Below are 20973 nucleotides of genomic sequence, written 5' to 3' on the forward strand. Positions count from 1 at the left end.
TTAAACTCAAGAATTCTACAATTTCATCAATATAAAGAGACATCATGATTGAGGTAATGAAGCATGCATTAAACTTATAGAGGAACAGATAATCATGCTAGAATTTAAAGAGTTAAATTAAAGAATTACTAAATTCATACTTTTAATTGACTCCCTAATTCAAAGTGGAATTAAACTTGTGGACTGGGGAAACTTTGCGATTTAATGAGTGAAAAGATCCTATTTATGAACATCCCACTTACCTAAATGTGGAAGCTTGGAGAAATACCCTTGAGAGTTGAACTTGCTTGATGAACTCTAATTGCTTTTCCGGAGAAGAGATAATTGCCCCTTTTTTGGTTTCTCTGAGTGAAATTATAATTAATCATGAAATTAGGGTTTTGGAGGCTTTTATACTACCCATTGGAAAGCCTAAATGGTATGGGTTAGGCCTTTAAAGGAGTGGGAAAAGACTAAAAAATCCTTGAAAAATTGTGTAGGAAATCTTATTCCCAAAAACTTAAAAGCCCTTGAAAATCATGTAGGAAATCTAGTTGCTAGTCATTATGACTTACCGTATGACTTTTCATGACTGACTATGAGTCATTAGGTAGAGTTGTAGTCTGAAGCTTGAGTCTTAGGTCATTCACTGGTCAGTCTACGAGACCATATTATGACTCGTAATGTTTAACTACGAGTCATATGTTGGACTCTTAACCATGTGGGATGGGTTCTTGGTGAATAATAGTGTGACTATGAGTCCCTTCTTATGAATCATTGTCACTGATTACGACTCATATGGTTGGGTCGTAGTCACTAGGCTCAAATTTGGGGCCTTTATGGGAATGACTATGGCTCACATGTGATGACTCATCACGTGTGGTAATGACTCATTCCCTGAGTGGTAGTCATGGCAGTGTGTCGGGCCCGTAAGCAAAAATTTCCATAACCTTTTGCCATGACATCGGATTGAGGAAAGATTTGAAGAATTGGAAAGATAACTTAGTAGTCTACCTTTTATAGGGTCTAGAGCTTGAAAATTAGGGTATAATAGTGTATGGACTATCGTAAATTAAACTCGTGGACCGGAAAAAGAAAATTTTTGCATGCCCTTCATGTATCAAATATTAGATACACTAGCTGGTCGGGGTTGGTATTGCTTCCTTGATGGGTACTTGGGGTACAAAAAAAATTTCATTGCTCCAAACGACTAAGAAAATGGGATGACTAGTACATCCCCCAATAGTGTGACATCATGCAAATGGTTCACTAAGACCAATCCTCATATAAGCAAATACGAGTTTCCTTTTTTGGTCCCCAGGGACCACCACATTCCACGGCTTTGTTACACATCCCGCCATTAATGCCCAATTAAAACTAGTTTCCAAATAAACAAACCATTATCCATTTATTAACCATGGTCATTGATATTGGTATCGTCATACAAACCCTTACTTGCAAGTATCATCCATAGCCAACCATTTTTAGGTTTAAGGGGACTTTCAAGTGCCTTTCAATATAGCATATTAAACCACTTGGGAGACTTCCATATTCCCTACAAGAATAACCATTTAGCCATTAGCCTTTCCAAACCATTTGAACCATGCATAATTTCTTTAACAAGTTTAAAACATGCAAGAGTTCAATTAAAAGACGTCAATGAAATAAACATATATATATAAGCATTTTATCAAACACATTGGGGGCATAATATAACCAAAACCCATTCCAATTACCAATAAACCATTCCCATGTAATCCAATTATCCAAAACCACAATTAATGCATATAAAAGCACAATTAAAACCATGGGAAACCATAACCAAATATTTAAAATTAAAACCCCCCAAATAATAGTTCAAAACCATAATCATGCAATAATAAAACCATGAAATCAATAATATAAACCATGCCTTTAGTTAAATTAACCATGAAGGAAGAGAAACATGCCTTAAACCAAGATGATGACGGAAAGAAATTACCAAGACAAGCCCCAAATCAATCCTTTAGTTGAAACCCCAACTCTCTTGCCCCAAAAGCTCTTGAGAGAATTATAGAGTGTTTTATAATAGTTCTAAGTGTTAATGAATAGAATAATAGGGTAAATAGCCTCCAAAGTGTATTAGAAGTCATGGATCCTAATTAGGGTAAGCAGGGAAATGTCCAGAATACCCCCACTTAAATACTTTAAAAACCCATCATAGGGATACGACTGGCCCATACAAGTCGTAGTCTCCCAATACGATTGGTACCCACCACTCGTATCCAAGCCTCACCCTTGGATCAGATATTACCGAGTATACGACTCATCCAATCAAGCCGTAACCCCAGTATATGATCCATACCCATGAAACGTATCCCTAGTAGAATAAAATACTAGGAGGATCAAACACTGCCCACCATACGAGTCCATAATATGACTCATACCTAGACCTACAACTCATACCTCTAAGTTGTACCCATTCTAGTAACCAAAACCATCCCATAAACTAACACTGGTCAGCCTACGACAGGACCATACCACTCATACCCCACCATATTGCTCGTACCCTTGAGTCATATTAGGTCCAGAGAACAAAATTCTAGGAAATTTTCTAAGGGTCAAAACCCAGGATGTTTCAGTCTCCCCCACTAGGAACATTCATCCCCAAATAACGGACAAGGTAGGGGTAACCACATATAGAGTCATTTGCATTATCAAAAACCACTTTAACAAAGTTTGAAGATACAGAGGTAAAGATGTTAATCTTTCCCTTAACAAACTCGAAAAAATAAAGATGTGTTAAAGACACATTTCTTTTGCACGAATCCCAGAAGTAGAAAACAAGAGCAGATATTTGGACTTTGTGTCCTCTTCTACTTCCTAAGTAGCCTCTTCCACCTTATGGTTTTGCCAAAGAACCTTAACCGAAGCCACCTCCTTAGTCCACAACCAATGAACCTGCCTATCCAAGATCTCAATCGGGACTTCTACATAAGACAAGGAATCAGTGATACCCAATTTTTCAAAAGGAATAACCGAAGAAGGATCACCAATTCACTTCCTCAACATGGGAACATGAAATATCGGATGAACCAAGATCAAGTTAGATGGAAACTCTAATTCATAAGCAATGTTACCAACCCACCATAAAATCTCATAAGGGTAAGAAAATCGAGGATTGAGTTTACCCTTTTGCCAAACCACATTACTCTCTTCATATAGACACCTTGAGGAAAACCTTATCCTTGACCTCTAATTCTGAGTCTCTACGTCTGATATCTGCATAGGAATTTTGGAGACTTTAGGCAGTTTTAATCCTACCCCAAATTACCTTCACCTTCTCCATCTCTTAATGAACCAAATTTGGGAAAAACATATCCGACTCCCTAAGCTCAAACCAACCAATAGGAGATATACACCTCCTACCATACAATGCCTCAAAAGAAGCCATATCGATACTAGAATGATAGCTGTTGTAGTAAGAAAACTCCACCAAAGGTAGATACTCAACCTAACTGCTACCATAATCAATCACACAAGCCCAAAACATATACTCCAATGTCTAAATAGTTCTCTCCACTTGCCCATCTTTATGCAGATAGAAAGCAGTACTCATACTAACCTTAGTCCCCAACCCTTTCTAGAAAGACCGCCAGAAGTGAGTTGTAAACTACGTACCACAATTAAGAATAATCAAAATAGGAACCCTATGCAGCTTCACAATCATATGAAGATACAACTTTGCATAATCTTTTGTCAAAAAGTTAGTCCACACTAGCAAAAAGTGCACGGACTTAGTCATCCTATCCACGATGAACCAAATCAAATCAAAATATATTCGAGATTAAGAAAGACCGGTAAAGAAGTCCATATTGGTCACTTCTCACTTCTATTTGGGCAAATTAATTTTTAAATGCAAACCACCTGGCCTCATGTGCTCAATCTTAACTTGTTGACACACCATGCACTTGGACATAAAGTCAACCACATCTTTTTTCATACCATTCCACCAATAGATCTCCTTGAGATCATGATACATCTTAGTTCATCTGGGATAAACAACATAGCGCAACTCGTGCTCCTCAGCCAAGAATCTTTGTCCCAAACTGTTGACATCAAGAACACATAACCTCTCTTGGTACCGTAAAGTACCATACCACTGATCTAAAACACCACTACCTTTTACCCACCAACATCACTCTTGATTTTTATTAAGAAAGGATCCAACACTTGCTTCTCCTTAATCTCCACACTAAGAGATGATTGAACCAACTCTTGCACCAACACACCACCCTCCTTGGAATCCAAGAGACGAACTCCAAGATTAGCCAAGCGATAAATATCCTTCACCAATTCCTACTTTTCTTCCTCCACATGATCCAAACTGCACATGGATACCTGCTAAGGCCGACACCAATACCGATCCCGCCTATTCCAACCCTCAAAAGTATCATAAAGCCTCTATCCAAAAGAGTAAATAAATCTAGTTGGGACATGCCCCCAACCATGGCCAAAAATAATATCTAAAATAAAAGATAAATGTCTAAAACTATTTATAACATGAAATGATGCCTTTCTAAAGGATAGAAGCTCACCATTCATCCAAATATTATAGCAAAGTCAATCACTATGTAGAAGGAGTAGACAGTTCCTGCTTAGCATGGGCATACATCCGCCAGTTTATGGGGTTAGTGAGTGTCCGCTAGCATAAATATAAGGATAAGGATAAAATAACACTGGTTATAAACCCAAGAAAAACTATCCAATGCATACAACCAATTATATATGTGTATATATATATTTCTATTTCGGGAAAGGGGGCTGGGCTTGGTATGCCTTTAAAACCATTATCTGGGTTGTGTAGCTTGGCTGTCCTAAACTACCCACGGGCTATATGGGCTCAGCTCCCCCGGCTAAAAGGGCCCAGTGCGTGTAGCCACACAACTAGGGAAGTATCCCATAGGATGAATAATTCAAGTGTTAATAAATAGAATAATAAGGTAAATAGCCTCCAAAGTATATTAGAAGTCGTGGGTCCTAATTAGGGTAAGTAGGGAATGTCCTAAATACCCCTACTTAAATTCGTTAAAAAACTATCATAGGGGTACGACTGACCCATATGAGTCGTAACCTCCCAATACGATTGGTACCTACCACTCGTATCCAAGCCTCTCCTTGGATCAAACACTGTCCAATATATAACTCATCCAACCAAGTTATAACCCAGCATACAATCTGTATCCATGACCCGTATCCCTCGTAAAATGCAATACTAGAAGGATAAACACTACCTACTATACGAGTCTATGATACGACTCATACCAAGCCCTAAGACTCACACCTTTCAATCGTACCCATTCTAGTGACCATAACCATCCAACCAACTAATAATGGTCATCCTAAAACAGGACCTTACCACTCGTACCCCATCATATGGCTCATATCCTTGAGTCGTATTAGGTCACGAGAATAGAATTCTAGGAAATTTTCTGAGAGTTAAAACCCAGGATGTTTCAACTTCTCCATGGTTGGGGATTCCTTTAAGTCTTACCATGATCATGTAAGCAAATTTATTCAACATTGTGTGAAGACCAATCTCTTCTTGTATTAGGAGAAATAACACATTATGGTAAAGGAGGGCATTGTAATTGGTCAAAAAATTTTGGCAAAAGGCATCTGAGTTGATCAAGCAGAGGTTGAGGTAATTTCTAAGTTGTCTTCACCTAATTCTGTGAATGGTGTTTAAAGTTTTCTTGGTCGTGCCGGGTTCTATAGGTGTTTCATTAAGGATTTCTCAGGGATTGCTCATCCTTTATGCAAGCTTCTTAAAAAGAAAGTAAAATTTGAATTTGATGGTGATTGTTTAAAGGTGTTTAATTATCTTAAGGAACTCCTTGTACCAGCTCCTATCATAATAGCTCTGAATTGGTCAATGCCCTTTAAACTAATGTACGATACAAGTGGTGTTGCTATTGGTGTAGTATTGGGCCAAAGAAAAGAGAAGTTGTTTCAATCGATCAACTATGCAAGTAAATCATTGAATGATTCTCAACATAACTATAAGGTTATAGAATAAAAGTTGCTAGCAATGGTGTATGCTTTCAAAAACTTTTAGACCTATTTGTTGGGTACAAAAGTGGTTGTACACACAGACCATGCCGCTATTAGATATCTTATGGAAATGAAAAAGGAAAAACCTCATTTGATTAGGTGGATATTGCTCTTGCAAGAGTATGATTTTAAAGTGAAGGATCTAAAGGGGTGAGAAAATCAAGTAGCCAACCATTGTTCCCACCTTAATCCAATCATGAGAACTTTGGTGAGGTTGAGATTGATGACACCTTCCCTGATGAGCTAGTCATTTCACTCTTGAGAAATATTACACGGTATGCAGACTATGCTAACTATATTATGAGTGATGTGCTTCCCGATGATCTTAATTAATATCAAAGGATGTGGTTTCTATTTAATGTGAAAAGATATTTTTGCAATGGGCCCTTTTTGTTTAGAAAATATGTGGATGGTGTGATCTCTAACGCCTACATCGGATATAAGCCAAACTATCTTATGAAGTTCTAAACCCAGTAGTGCGTCATGGAGGCAAAAATGAGAGATATTCGTAAAGCTTGTCACTCTTCCCCATTCGGAGGTCATTATGCTGGAATTTGAACAACCATAAAAGTCCTTCAAAGCAGATATCATTGGCCCTCCCTTCATAGGAATGCTATTGAGATGGTCAAGTCTTGTCATCAATGCCAATTCCAAGGTGGAGTTTCAAGGAGGCATAAAATGCCTCTCAAGCCAAACCTTGAAGTTGAACTATGTGATATATAGGAATAGACTTCATGGGTCTGTTCGTGATCTCTTATGGGCATAAGTACATTTCGGTGGTAGTTGACTATATCTCAAAGTGGGTGGAGGCCGTGGCTCTATCAAACAACAAAATCAAAAGTGTTACTTAATTCTTCAAGAAGTACAGCTTTATGAGGTTCAAAACTCCACAGGCTATTATTAGTGATGTCGGCTCTCATTTTTGTAATTGGGTTTTGGTGCTTTACTTGATAATTATTAGATGAACCACAAGGTTGCTACCCCATATCACCCCTAAATAAGGGGCCAAGTTGAGGTGTTGAATTATGAAATTAAATCCATCCTTGAGAACATCATGAATATTGGCAGTATAAATTAGGTGAGGAAACTTGATGATGCATTTTGGGCATATAGGATGGCATACAATACTATTATTAGTAAGCCCCCTACCAATTGTTGTTTGGGAAAGCGTCCCATTTACTCATTGAGTTGGAGCATAAAGCTTTGTGGGCTTTGAGGAAATTGAATATAGATTGGGAGGATGCATCTAAATTAATGGTTACTCAACTTCATGAATTGGAAGATTTTTGACTCAAAGCATATGAAGCTCCATTTTATATAATGAAAAGATGAAGAGGTGGCGTGATGCCAAAATCTTAAAGTGGGATTTTCATGTGGGTGATGAGGTACTTCTTTACAATTCAAGGTTAAATATCTTTGTGAGTAAGATTAGATTAAAGTTATCGGGACCGTTTGTGGTCTCAAATATGTGTCCTAGCAGTGCTATTGAGTTGGAGGACCTTGAGAAGAAGAAATTTAAGGTGAATGGGCAAAGATTAATGAACTATCATGTTGGTAGACTCGGAGCGACCAAGATTGAGTTATTTTGCTTTAAGGATCTAATATGATGATAAAAGGGCATCATGCTGCGACGTTAAATCAAGCACTAGATGGGAGAAAACCCATCGTTCTAATGAGTTTGCATATAGCATTTGATTTTTAGATTATTAGAATAGTTTGTGATATTTGTTTTTTATTAATCCTCACAATCTTGTCACTTTGCAGGTGTATTGAATAGATTAGAAGACAAAAACAGGGAAGCATCAAGTTTGGACTTATAGCAACTAAAAAAATAGGGAAGTAGAGATGCCTTAGTTATCGTGATTATGACACACAAATCGCGATGGCAATCTAGAAGCTTAGGAATACTACAGTTAATGTGATTGCTAATGCTATATCACAATTGTAACACTATATTCAAGAGAATTATTGCGATCACGAAGGACTTACCACGATTGCAAAGGACTTACCGTGATCACGATCCTGCCAGATGAAAACTATATACGAGGCTCAAAGCTGATGATAAGATTCAATCATAATTCTTTGATTATGATAAGCCTGATGCTGAAGCTACTGAGGAGAAGACAGAGAGTGTCAACAGCCTGTAATACGATTTTAGAGAGCCCCTTTAACTTTTTTATGCATTCATGAAATACAATGAGGACATTGCACTTTTTTAGTTAAGGTGCCCATATGTCTGTATTTCATAGTTTGTATTTGGTTTGTAATATTTGGATTCATAGTTCATATTTGGTTTGTAATATGTGGATGTTATTTTGATGTTTTGTTCTGTATATTGGGTACCCCTGCCTAGTATGCTTTATAGAGACTTTGTGGATTAGTCATTTTTTTCTTTTATTTTTCATTTCTAGATTTTTATTTTCCTCTTTGATAGTGATGTTGGACGATCCTTTCCCTATGATAGATTGAGTGACTACCTTCTTAAGGAAAAATTATAGTGAAGTGTTGGATTCCTATGGGCAGGGAAAGTTTGAGTACCATGGCATTATAAATTTAGATTGACATAGTAACCATGGTGAAGTTTGAGCCATCGCTTGAGTAGTCATGGTATTATTTTCTTTGAAAATCCAAAATGTAAGATGGTGGCTTTCTTGGTGCTAACAATAGTTAATCTTGAGTGGTCAAATGTGAAACAAAGATCCCCCTGCGTCTAGTTTTTTGTGTGTGTGTGAAAATCAAGGGCATGAAAGTGAATGACTTTTTAACAAAGCTTTCCCTTTTTTTGTGACTCCTCATTCTTTAGTGGTGATAGTGTGATAAATAACTTCTTTTGTTCTTAAATAAGAAATACAATCGATCCCTCTAAAATATTTTGCATGCCATGTGTTGTGAGCATAATTTGAATGATTCTTGTGCTTACTTATGTCATCTAGAACTTACCCCATTGGTCTTTCAAATCCAATCTTGATTATGCACGGTTGGAGAAATGATATTTGGTTATCTTTAGGATTGTTGAAAGTCACTTTAACCTAAAAGTCCTACCCATGTAGGAATGGTAACCCTAGTCACCCTTTTTGATCCTATTAACCTTTCTTTGGCAACCACATTACAAGCCTCAAACCATTTGAAAGTTATCCCTCTCTTGAACCCTACTCCCCTTGAATTTGAAATTGCCAACTTGAGGCTAAAAGCCTAAGTTGGGGTATGGTGGAACTTGGAAGAGTGATCATATCCATCACCTTGTAAATGAGTGCCTAAAAGCTAATCCATGATAGAAAATGAAGGAGAAAAATAAAAGAAATAAATAAAGAAAGAAAAGCATGAAATTACAAAAAGGAAAGAAATAAAAAGAGAATGCTTTCAAAAGGAACTAAAGTGAAAAAAGTAGGCACGTGTATGGTTAAAAAGGAATGAAGTGGCCAATAATCCAAGTTTGATCTAATTAGTGTTACGTGGAGTTAAAGGAGGTTGTGGTCACTTTTACCCCAAATTCTTATCCTACCCTTCCTCGAGCCTACATTACATGATTAAAAAAGTCCTTCGGGATCTCCAACCAAGTGTTTTTGAGTTAGTAGTGATCAAAAATATGGGAAAGCATATGGTATAATACTTGTTTGCATTTAGAAATTATTTGTAAATATGAATGCTTGAACTTTTTTTTTGGTTTAATTTGTGATTTTATTTATAATCTCAATTTAAATCATGATGATCAATCAGTCTAACAAGTCCAACAACAAATAATCAAATGATCCAAATAACTCTTGACCCAACTACAAAACAAATGGACCGGCCCAAAGAGCTGACCCGGTCTGAAACACTAATAAAATGAGTAGGGTTACCAAAATCAGCTGTAGAGTTGAGCTCCCACTTTCTCCTCCTCTTCCACCATAGACATCTTCATCAATATTCAGTTTCTTCTTCTCCAGTTGTGCGTGATAAACATCATTCCTTTGTTTCTCCAAGATACAGTTTCCAGCTTTCATAAGTAAGTTCCTTTCCTTTTTGCCTAGCTTATCTTCACTGAAACTCTTATTTGGCTCTTTTTTACTCATTGCTTCAGGTGAAATCTTCAGTATGTGGCCAGTGCATTTTGGTGCTACTCCGATGGGTCTCGTCTTCTGACCCTTGCTTCCTTCTTCAAGTATGTCCCTTGCACTTTTGAGCTTACATCTTGACTTATGCATTTCTTTTAACCATTTGCTTCTTCTTCATTTGTAGCTTGAATAGGGATAGAGATATTGGGAAGATCGGACCCACTGATAGTTAAAGAGGAATAAGTATCTTAGTCAAATGAATAATATCTGACTTGGTGACCCCTGATCCACTGAACTTCTTTTTTGATGAATGGTGTAAATAGGCAGCTTAGCATTTTCACTTTTTTGTTCAAACTCCTTGATGGTTTTAAATATGCTAAATATGAAAAACCATGTTGTAGACTTCCCAGTCCCCTGATCCTTTTGCTAATGTTAGCCTGAGATATAGGCGTTGTTGCTTGTCACTATTAAGGATCTTCCTAGCTGATATTGGTAACTGATTGAAGGATATAAAAGTGAACCTCTACTGCTCAAATTCTAAATTAGCCAAGTAATCTGCAAGTTGGTTGCCTTCCCTTAGTATATACTTTATTTGTACTTATTTATTTTGTAACAAACTCCTTATTCTGTTTACCATATCTGCTATCTTCCATGGTGCATCCCATTCTGGATTAAGAATCTCTGCATTTCCAGTGAGTCTGTTTGAATGATAACTTTATCTTTTCCTAACTGACTACAACGAGTAATTTCTTGCATTATTGCTTCAGCTTCTACTACCATATTATTTGTATCCTCCATTACTACTCCTTCTGCATGCATTAGATCCCCTTTTTCATCCCTTAAACAAAATGCCCATGAACTGCTTCCTGGATTCCCTTTTGAGGCTCCATCTGTATTATATTTACACCAACCCTGCTCTGGCAATTAGCATAACACAACCTTAGCTGTAACTCTAGGTTTCAATTCACTGATCAAAATTGTTGGCCAATCCATTGAAAACTCCAGTGCTGATTTCCTCACCTTTAGTAACATCCTTAAATGTCTTGTCACATTGAATATCAATCTATGCACTCTTATATCTTTGCCTTCATGCTTCTTTTCATTCCTCATTTTCCATATTTCCTACATTATGATTATTGGTATTGCTCTGAAATAAGCTTTGTCCCTTTGTTTTACTTGAGCATTCCACCAAGCATAAATTGTCTCCCTTAGACTGCTTCTTTGTATGTTTTTTCCTGCAAAAGAAGAGAAATAGGACCAAGTCCTATTAGCTGAAAGTGATCTCAATAGAACATGTGAGATAGACTCTTGTGCTGGATTTTGACAACACAATCACTTCGAAGGTCCATGAATCCCTCATCTTCTCACTGTATCATCTACTGAAATCTTTCCCTTCCACATTCTCCACATAAAGAATACTATCTTGAAAGGTAACCTTTTTATCCATAGATTCTTATAGAATTGATTAGAGTCCACCTAATACCTAATATATTGCCATGCAGACCTTACTGTGAAATTTCCTTTTGCTTCCAAGCTCCATACTGGATTGTCCTTTTGATTATGTAGCTCACCTGTCCTTACTTTACAAATACATGCTTTACTATATCATCAGGAAACAAACTCATCAGAACCTCCTCATTCCAATTCCCATTAGTCAAGAAATCACTAACACATTGATAATTATCATCCCACTCCTCACTTTTCTCTATAATTGAGTACATATCTCACAGACCACTCCAGTTATCAAACCATATATAAGCATCTCCCCTCCTGATTTGCCATATAATGAGATGATCAACTAAATCTCTAACTTACAGTATCTTTTTCCATACCTGAGATCCCCTGCCCACTTCCACATGACTTCCTTAGGATGTAATTTTTTGCGTGTATTCACTCCAAATTATCTTTTTGGTTCTAAAATTCCACCACAGTTTATAGAAGAGTGTTGTTGAAACATCCTGAATTCTTCTAAAACCAAGTCCCCCTTCATCTTCTGGTAGACACATTGTTGACCAAGAAACCCAATGTCTTCCTGTACCTTCAACAATACTACTCCAAAAGAATTTGGGAAAAGTCTTTTGGATATTGTTTAGAACATTCTTGGGGGGATTCATCACTGATAGGCAATGAATTAGAACGCTTTGTAAGACATAATTAATAAGGACTGCTCTACCACCATAAGACAACAACTTCCCCTTCCATGCTTGCAATTTGGAACTAATTTTATTCATAATGTACTGATAGTACACCTTCTTCTTTCTTATGTAAAAGATAGGGCACACCAGGAATTGAAAGGGAATTGTTGCCTCAAAATCCCTATTGCAATATCTGTCATCACTACTACACCATTAGAAACACTATCATAAAGATATATGGCACTTTTCTCTCTGTTAATTTTTTGTCTTGAAACATATTCATACCCCTCAAGAGTATCTTTCACCATCTATAAATTACTTAGGTATGCCTTACATAAAATGATCATATCATCTGCAAAATCTAGGTGGTTGATTTTAGGACTTCCTCTAGGCATCCCAAAGAGTCTAAATTCCCTTTTAGTCATTAGTTTCTTAAAACTTCTTGATCAAAATGATAGAAAAAAGTTGTTACCATCTGATGTAAGTCCTCTAAGATAATAATATTCCATGCATCTTGGTAGAATGCCTCAGTCATGCCATCTGGACCTCTGCCATCTGGACCTCTGCACTATTCCTATTCAAACCCATAACTGCATTATGTACTTTATCCATTATTGGTATTTTCTTCAACTTTTTATTTTGGGAATCTATTACCATCCTTGGTAGCTCATCTAACATCGAAAAATCTTCTGGATCCTCTTGTTTCTCAAATTTTTTTTAAAAGAAAACCTTTGTTGCCTCATCTATATTCTCCTGCTTATCTAACCAGTTCCTCTCTGAATCTTGAATTCTTTGGATTCTTAGCCTCGCTCTCATTCCTTTGACTACAGTATGGAAAAATTTAGTGTTCTTTTCTCCATATTTAAACCACTCAAAACCTACTTTCTGCCTTTAATAGTCTTCTTCTCTTTTCAGTTGCATAGCTAATTTTGCCTGTGATTATGATAGTTGTGTTCTAGTAATAGCTAATGATTCCTGCTCAAACTGTTATTCCCTGACCTTAATTACCTCCTCCAAAGTAGCAATCTCTTGGAAAATGTTTCCAAAAGCTTGCTTACTCCATTTAGTCAATACAGCATTAGTTTTCTTATTTTTTGGTAAAATTTGATAAAGGGATTCCCTTCAAATTCAGTCAACCAATTATCCTTAATAACATCCATGCTTGAATCTTCCTTTAGTCAAAAATTAAGAAATCTAAAAGGCCTGATCAGCTGCTCCCTTGATCTGCTAAAATGCAACAAATATAGGCATGATCAGATTCACTTCTACTAGATTTTCCAATTACGTAACTGGAAACATATCCTGCAATTTTTCATTAATCAGCACCCTATCCAGCCTCTTAAATATACAATCTTTATCTATTTTTCCATTCCACCATGTGAATTTACTTTCTTTGAAAGTATATTCCTCCAGATTACACATACTGATACAATGGTTGAAATCATCAGTCTCATCCACTGTGATAGGTAATCCACTAAGATTTTTCTCCTTATTTCTGATTACATTGAAGTCACCCCACACTAACTATGGGTGTTGCATAGTATTGTCCATCTCCCCTAATGATTCCCATAATATTACCCTTTTATTTTGACTGCATTTTGGATATACAAGTATGACAAATACTTCCATCCCCTCATTTTGATTCTCCAACTTAAGAGTAATTAATTGTTCTTCATCTCTGATAATGCTATATTCAATAAAACTTTCCATGAAGGCCCATATATTTCCTGAACTATTCACTATTGCATGTTGCATTCCTAATCTCCTTTTATACTCCTATATACCCTGACTCTTCTGAAAAGGTTCCATTAAACTAATAAAGCTGAAATGAGATATTCTATGCATTGTAATCAATTTTGTGAATGTTTTCTATTTATTAGCAGATCTAATGTTCCAAATTAAAGCATTCATTTTGATAATGATTGAAGTATGTGACTCCGTGTATGCATTGTTCTTGCACTAATCTTCTTATTTTTTTTGTGATTTCTCCTATGTTTTGTATTCAAAGATTGAGCCTGATCTGGAGATAGATCCTCTTTAAGTATAGCATTTTCAACATTATCCACTAGTTTGTCTTCATCTAAATCTGCATTCTTACTATTCACCTTCTCTATCAAATTGTTGTTTCCACTGCTATTGGTAAACCCCTTCCAAAATCATTTCATTCTTGTTATTATTGTCATATTGTACCAAAGCCAATTTTGCATCATTCTGTATTTTCTCATTCATTTGATTATGAATTTGGTCTTTCTTAGCTTCAGTCTCTTTATTATGATCTGTTACTTCTGCTTCTCCCTGACCAGCCACTTCTTTGATGCTTTCTTTAATGCTACTTTCAGATTGATCCTGATTACCATCAATACTTGGTAACTTTTCTGCCCCTGTTGCTTTTTATTTGCTAAAACTTATAGTCACTCAATCTTTAGTGCTTTCCTTTTGCTGCATACTGGTAGCTTCTTGTTGATTCTCTTATTGTTCTTGAGATAATGCATCAAATGCATTTATTTTCTGAATTCTCTTCTCCTTATCCGATATCTCTCCTATTATATACCCATATCTGTCCTTTTTGTCTTTATTTCTTCTTTGCAACCATCGATTTTTATTTTTACCTTCTGTGGTTATTTGTCCTTATTTCTTCTCTGTTTCTTTATCCTTTTCATGTTCTTTGCACTTTTTTACAGTGGATCTGATCATATATCTCCGGATGAATATTCCAATAAGTAGCTTCATCATTCCCTTGTAAACAACATTCCTTACAGTATTTTGGCATGTGGTCATATTGAATATTGATCTATTTTGACTTAATCACTCCACTTGTATCATCTTCTTCATTGATCTTCACCCTTTGAGGTAATTTGTCCAGTAGATCCACCTCAATCTTCACTCTAGTATTGCTAGGACTTGTGTGGTTTTTTGTGGCCGTGTCCACTATTAAAGGCTTTCTAACTACTAAAGCAATTGAAAAAATTGCTTTTTTAGCAAAAAATATTTGGTCATAAGTCCGGCATGGAGATCCATATAATGCCTATTGTTGTTTCAACATCCGGTTCAAACCAAGGGTCCTATTTGAAAGTTCGCATTTGCCAATACACATCATTAACCTTAATATGATGAGCCATTGCTGATAATACATTCACATAGTCCTTAAGCTGACTCAATCTAATTAAAATATGTCATGAATCCATTACCCCTATTGTATATTCTCCTTTTATGCCACATTGAGTAGGGATAGTTTTTTGTAAAGCATTTACCTACGATCTACCATAAGAGAACTTACCGATGACAGCATACTGTAAATTCTCTTGTGATATTAATGCTTTCACCTCTGATGATTTTTATGTCACTGATGGCTTACCATGCACTATTATGACTGGTTCTGAAGAGACATTATTTTTGTCCTGCACATAAGGTTTATTCTTTAGTATATCTGTATATTTTGGTGCCACACTTTTTTACTTCTCTCCTTCTAGTTGCTTCTTATTCATAGACTCATTCGGTAGATCAGTTTCACCAAAACTAGTAGCCATGATTGTCGTGATTCAATGAACATCAGAAGTTGTTTACATGCCCCGATATTAGGGGGTTTTTTAGATTATGATCCTTATAACTTGTTTAGGGGACTTAGAGTAGAATTTTGTCTTAGATAAGACACAAACTTTTTCTTCTAGCTCAAAAAAAAATTTTGACCAGTTGGAATTTTTAGCTTCAACTTTTAATAGAAAGTTTATCAATCATTTGTTGAGTCACTTCAACAACATTCTTCTTGAGATCAGCATTTTCAGCTTTGAGTTGAGTATTTTCTATGTGAGTGCTTGCACATTCATCCTTTGTTGTTTATTGAAAATATGATGTGTTGGGACTTCCTTTCGTGAGGAGGCATATAGAGATAGATTGATGAAGTTGACATCTTTCAAAAGTAAGGCGAAGGAGCATATTTGATTTACTATTAATGGAAATTCACTTCTTGAGAATTGGTTATTGTTACTAGATTATTCTTGAAATTTAGTTGCATTCTTGAAAATGTGATTGAATTTGAGGAGGTTGTATAGCTAGCGCTTCAGATATTTGTTTAATCATTGCTAGTACAAATCAAAGTTACAATCATAGTGGTTGTGTGAGTGATAATGTTGGCTTCAAAGTTAGGTAGTCTCATTGAGGGTTAAGTAGTTTTGTTTGAGGACAAGAAAAATCTTTAAATTGGGGGTGTTGATGAGTGGCAATTTGCCGCTCATTTATATCTCATTTCTTGCATACTATTATGATTAAATTGATGATATAAGGCTAATTCTTGAATAAAATGCACTAATTTTTTGTGTTTGTAGTTTATTAGGAAAGCATAGAAAAGATGAACAAAGTCAAAGCTGGAAAGAAGAAAAGGCGAGAAAAGCAGGACAAAAGACTAAAAGTGTTCTAGGACACAACCATTAGATACTACTATTGCAATTAGGGTTGCGACCGTGATCACTACTTGTCCATGTAAGCAAAAGAGCTACGATGGCGAGCCAATGTCGCGCGATCATGATAGTCCATGAAAAAAAAGATGTCGCAATCGCGAAAAAAGGGTTGCGATCACAAACGCCTAGCTAAATTATAAGGGCAGTAATGGAATTTTACAAGACTCAATCCCAAGACACAAAAGGGCTAATCCCTAACATTTCCAGCATCCAGTTTTCAGTTTTTGAGAGCTAAGAACACTATTTTTGAGGAAAAATAATTTTGTGAGTGATTTCTAAGGGAGATTTTGCTACTTGGTTGGATTTAAAGCTTGGGAATACATTTATTTTTCCTTCCATGTATGAATTGAATGCTAATTTTGGTAAATATCATTTCTTTATTTCCATGAGTAGCTAAATTTTTGTCTTGGAGTTATGTTTGATTAAATGGTGATTAATGCATGGGTGTTGATTATTTGTCCATTTAAGTAGTTATTTGTGATGGATTTTGCTTTTGTTCCATGTTTAATTGAGGATTGGGGGTTGCAAACCTCAATTACCTTAGAACCCATATCATCCTTGAAAGAGGGGATATGGGTGAGTAATAATTGTGAACAATAACTTGGGGTAGCTCATTTAATAGCATCTCTTAGAAATAAGGATGATAATTGAGGGAATATATTGGTGAATTTTCTACACTTGTGAGGTGTTCGAAAGAACCCACTTGTGATATTTGGTATTTTATTGAAATATTAGCACCAATACCCTTTAATATAGCCTACCTAATACTCTTAACTAAACTTTGATGAATTATTAATGACCCATGCATGACTCCTACCAATGACTTCATAACCTTAAGGCTTCTCTCCATTTGAATTCACTTTTTGATATTTCAATCTCATAATAGTGTTCAAACATTGTTATTACAAAATTACTCAAATCATACCCCCATATACATTTATATGTTGTTTTAGTTTGCACTACAGGTTAACATCTAGTTAACTACCAACAATCGTAGGTCTTGAACTCTACGTCTTCACTCCTCGTGGATTCAACCTCGAGTCTTTGTTGGCTAAATCTATTAACGACGATTGTTTTACACCTAATTTCAAGTGTATGTTTGAGCGTTATCACTCCTCGTTTTACTCTCAGTCTTTCTAGACTACAGATGGCCAAGTCGCAGTTTTTCCAATTAGCCAACTACTTTTGATGCTCATCTACTACTTTCTTCACAATATCTTTTACTGCACCAAACTGGGATTAATATTTGTTATGTGGATTTTGCTAATAGCCCTATTGTTAACCTTGCGATATGTACTCAAGTTTTATTTTGATTTCCACTCATGAGAAATTAGACCAATATATAGGAGATGTGATGACTCTATCTAACCTATCGATAGATAAGCCAACTAAAAATCACAACACAAGAATACAATATTACTCATAAATTAATAAAATAAAACCAAACAGGCCAATAAGAATGCGAAAATGAAAATAACAACAATAATTCTCCCTTAATTAGGTAGTCACTAGTACAAGTTTCTATTGAGTTTAATACAAGTCTAAAATACTTAAAATTCAATAAGAGAAAATAAAATAAGATAACATAAAGGAGATTTTATTATACTGTGGGTCATCCAAGCAACAACCTCAAACCTTGATGACTCCACTACAGACAACTAGCAAAACTCAATGGCTAAGAGAACCTGACTATGAACCTGCACAATAAGCTACCAAAATAACAAGAGTGGGTACAAATTCACATGTACTCAGCAATATCATTGGTTGACCTTAATTCAAAGCGACGACGAGGATCGGATCTATAGTGCCTAAACCTGTATTCAAGCTAAGATATTAATACAGAATAAAAAAGACATGCACTCAGAAGCAATCCAACAACACTTTAAAATACACAGAAATTAACTACCAAATAATGTCGGAGATTTAAGCACAGAGTCATCAAGTGAAGCTTTGTAACAACCAGAGTAAAGAGGAATGAATGAATGTGATGCATATGATATGTATACACCTGCTATTTTGTATAGCTAGTTAGGATCCATGAGGAATTTTTGAGGTCTATATACCGAAAAACATGCCACTATCCTCCATAAGTAAACTGGGTAGGCATGCAATCCCGATCCATATAATAAATTGGTCAGGCGTTTCAATCTGATCTATATAGTAACATGGATAGGCGTGCCACTTTGGCTCTATGAAATGTAATGCACAATATGCAAGGCGTGCAACTCGAATCTCAATCAATAATTACACGTTTCAAATAATGCATTTCATCTCAATCAACAATTACACATTTCAAATAATGCATTTCATATCATGACTCAATCCAATTATCAATCAAATTTCCATTTTCTCAACTTCACAATCAACATAAACACCCTTTTTTATTTCACAAATAACAAGAATCTCACTTTTCATCAAATATTATAATAGTTTGACTTAGTTTCTTAAATAAGAGTAATACCATCAACTAGAATGCTCATAAGCACTTTAAGTTACAATTCACAATAATCATGCTAGAAAATCAGGAAAAAATAGGTTAATAATTCAGTTGATTATTTAAACCATTCACATAAAACTGATACCCATATAGATGCTCATTATTTTATGTATATGGGACTCCTATTTCCATATTACTACATCATACAAATAATTAGCACGTAAATATTTCAAAAAAGAATCATACAAAGCCTCAACTTCCCTTAGACAAAGACTGATGAGTTAGATAGTGGTTTTGCCCTTACTTAGAGCCTGTAAACTAGTTCAACCTGATCAAATACGTAATGGATAAGCTTTTGACCCCATAAATACTCATATAGAAATATTTTGTTTTGGTCCAAAAGTTAACCCCAAGCTTGAAATGGCCAAACTGAAATTTTATTTGAGAATCATGTTAGGCATAACTTAAGGAACTCAAATATAAAATTTTGTCAAAAATGAAGCTTAAATCAATCTTCATTTCATCAAAATACGATGTCATAACTTTATCCCTAAAATCTCCAATTTGTAAAACAAGACCAACTTTTAACAGTCGAGAGTAAACAAAAGAGTTACACAGATTGGAGAGTTCGTGATTTGGAGTTTATGACCGATGATGGGGTTTTGTTAAAAGTATCACTCATGAAAGTGGTAACAATATTTAGGTAGAAGAGCAAGCTTAGACTGGAATTTATTAGTGAATTTGAGATCTTTCGGAACATTGGGGGAGGTGGCCTATGAGTTGGTCAGAGTTGGTCTTCCCTTTTGATCTTTTAGTCGTGCATCCGATTTTCAATGTTTTAACATTAAAAAAAACTTTGTTAATGATTCTCATGTTATTTAGTACTATTTAGTGAATTTCATATTTAAAATTTGTATATGAAGTTTTTGCACTATTTAATATATTTCTTTTTTCTTGGAAGAAAATGAGATTTTTTTATATTCTTATAATTTGAAAAAAAGAAAATAAATTTTTTGGTCAATTATAGAAAAGACTTAATATTTTAGAAAAGTAGTTAGAAATAGAAAATCATATATTTTATATATCTACATGATTTATTGTTGTGAACTCAGTTGATAAATCTACTATTATGGATAATAAGGAGGATACGACGATTGATTTCTGCATTGGCAATCCGCAGCAAGGTACTAGAAGTGTCATTCCACCTAAAAGCCTTGACAGTTACTTTTGAGCAATAAATAAGTCACGGGAGCAAGGTTAGAGACATTTATGAAATCTATAATCTATAATCTATATCTATAATATATTAAAAGTGTGAAGATCCTTAGAAAAGTGATTTGAACTTTTTTCCCTTCATTAAAAACTTACGTAATAGACAAAATCGTTTTTCACTTATTTTCTTCAATTAATATATCATTATATTTATAATATTTAAAATCAAAAAGTCCTAAAAATGGTTAGAGAAAAATATATGGAGAACTTATATTGGTAAGTTTTCTTTTTGGTTGGATACATCAAAAAGAGTCTTAGAAAATATGATTAGAAAAAATTATCATAATTTCTATCAAAATTTAAAAAACAGTAATAATATTTGATAACAACTTTATTTATTAACAATTAATACAAGAAAAGGAAATATGACTCGTGTCATTTTTCCGTTTTCCAATTTTCCACCAAAATTTGATTGCTCTAATATAAAAAGAAAGGAAAAAAGAAATATGACTACCAAAATTTGATTGCTATGATATTAAGGGTGTTAAATGGGCCGGGTCAATCCGGAGTCAGCTTGTTAAAATTATTTGGATTGTGGGTCGGGCCGGGTTTGGGTTGGGCTTAAGTGG

The 20973-nt window shown here is 35.3% G+C and overlaps 1 long non-coding RNA gene across 1 annotated transcript; it reads left to right on the forward strand.

Moving 5' to 3' along the window:
• The first annotated feature begins 9919 nt into the window (after window positions 1–9919).
• On the forward strand, window positions 9920–17093 carry LOC107852717. Its single transcript, XR_001669542.2, has 3 exons — window positions 9920–10057; window positions 10133–10213; window positions 16564–17093. It is a non-coding gene; the product is annotated as an uncharacterized LOC107852717 (long non-coding RNA).
• The last annotated feature ends 3880 nt before the right edge of the window (window positions 17094–20973 follow it).

This window comes from Capsicum annuum, chromosome 11 (assembly GCF_002878395.1).
Source record: "Capsicum annuum cultivar UCD-10X-F1 chromosome 11, UCD10Xv1.1, whole genome shotgun sequence".
Taxonomy (NCBI): Eukaryota; Viridiplantae; Streptophyta; class Magnoliopsida; order Solanales; family Solanaceae; genus Capsicum; species Capsicum annuum.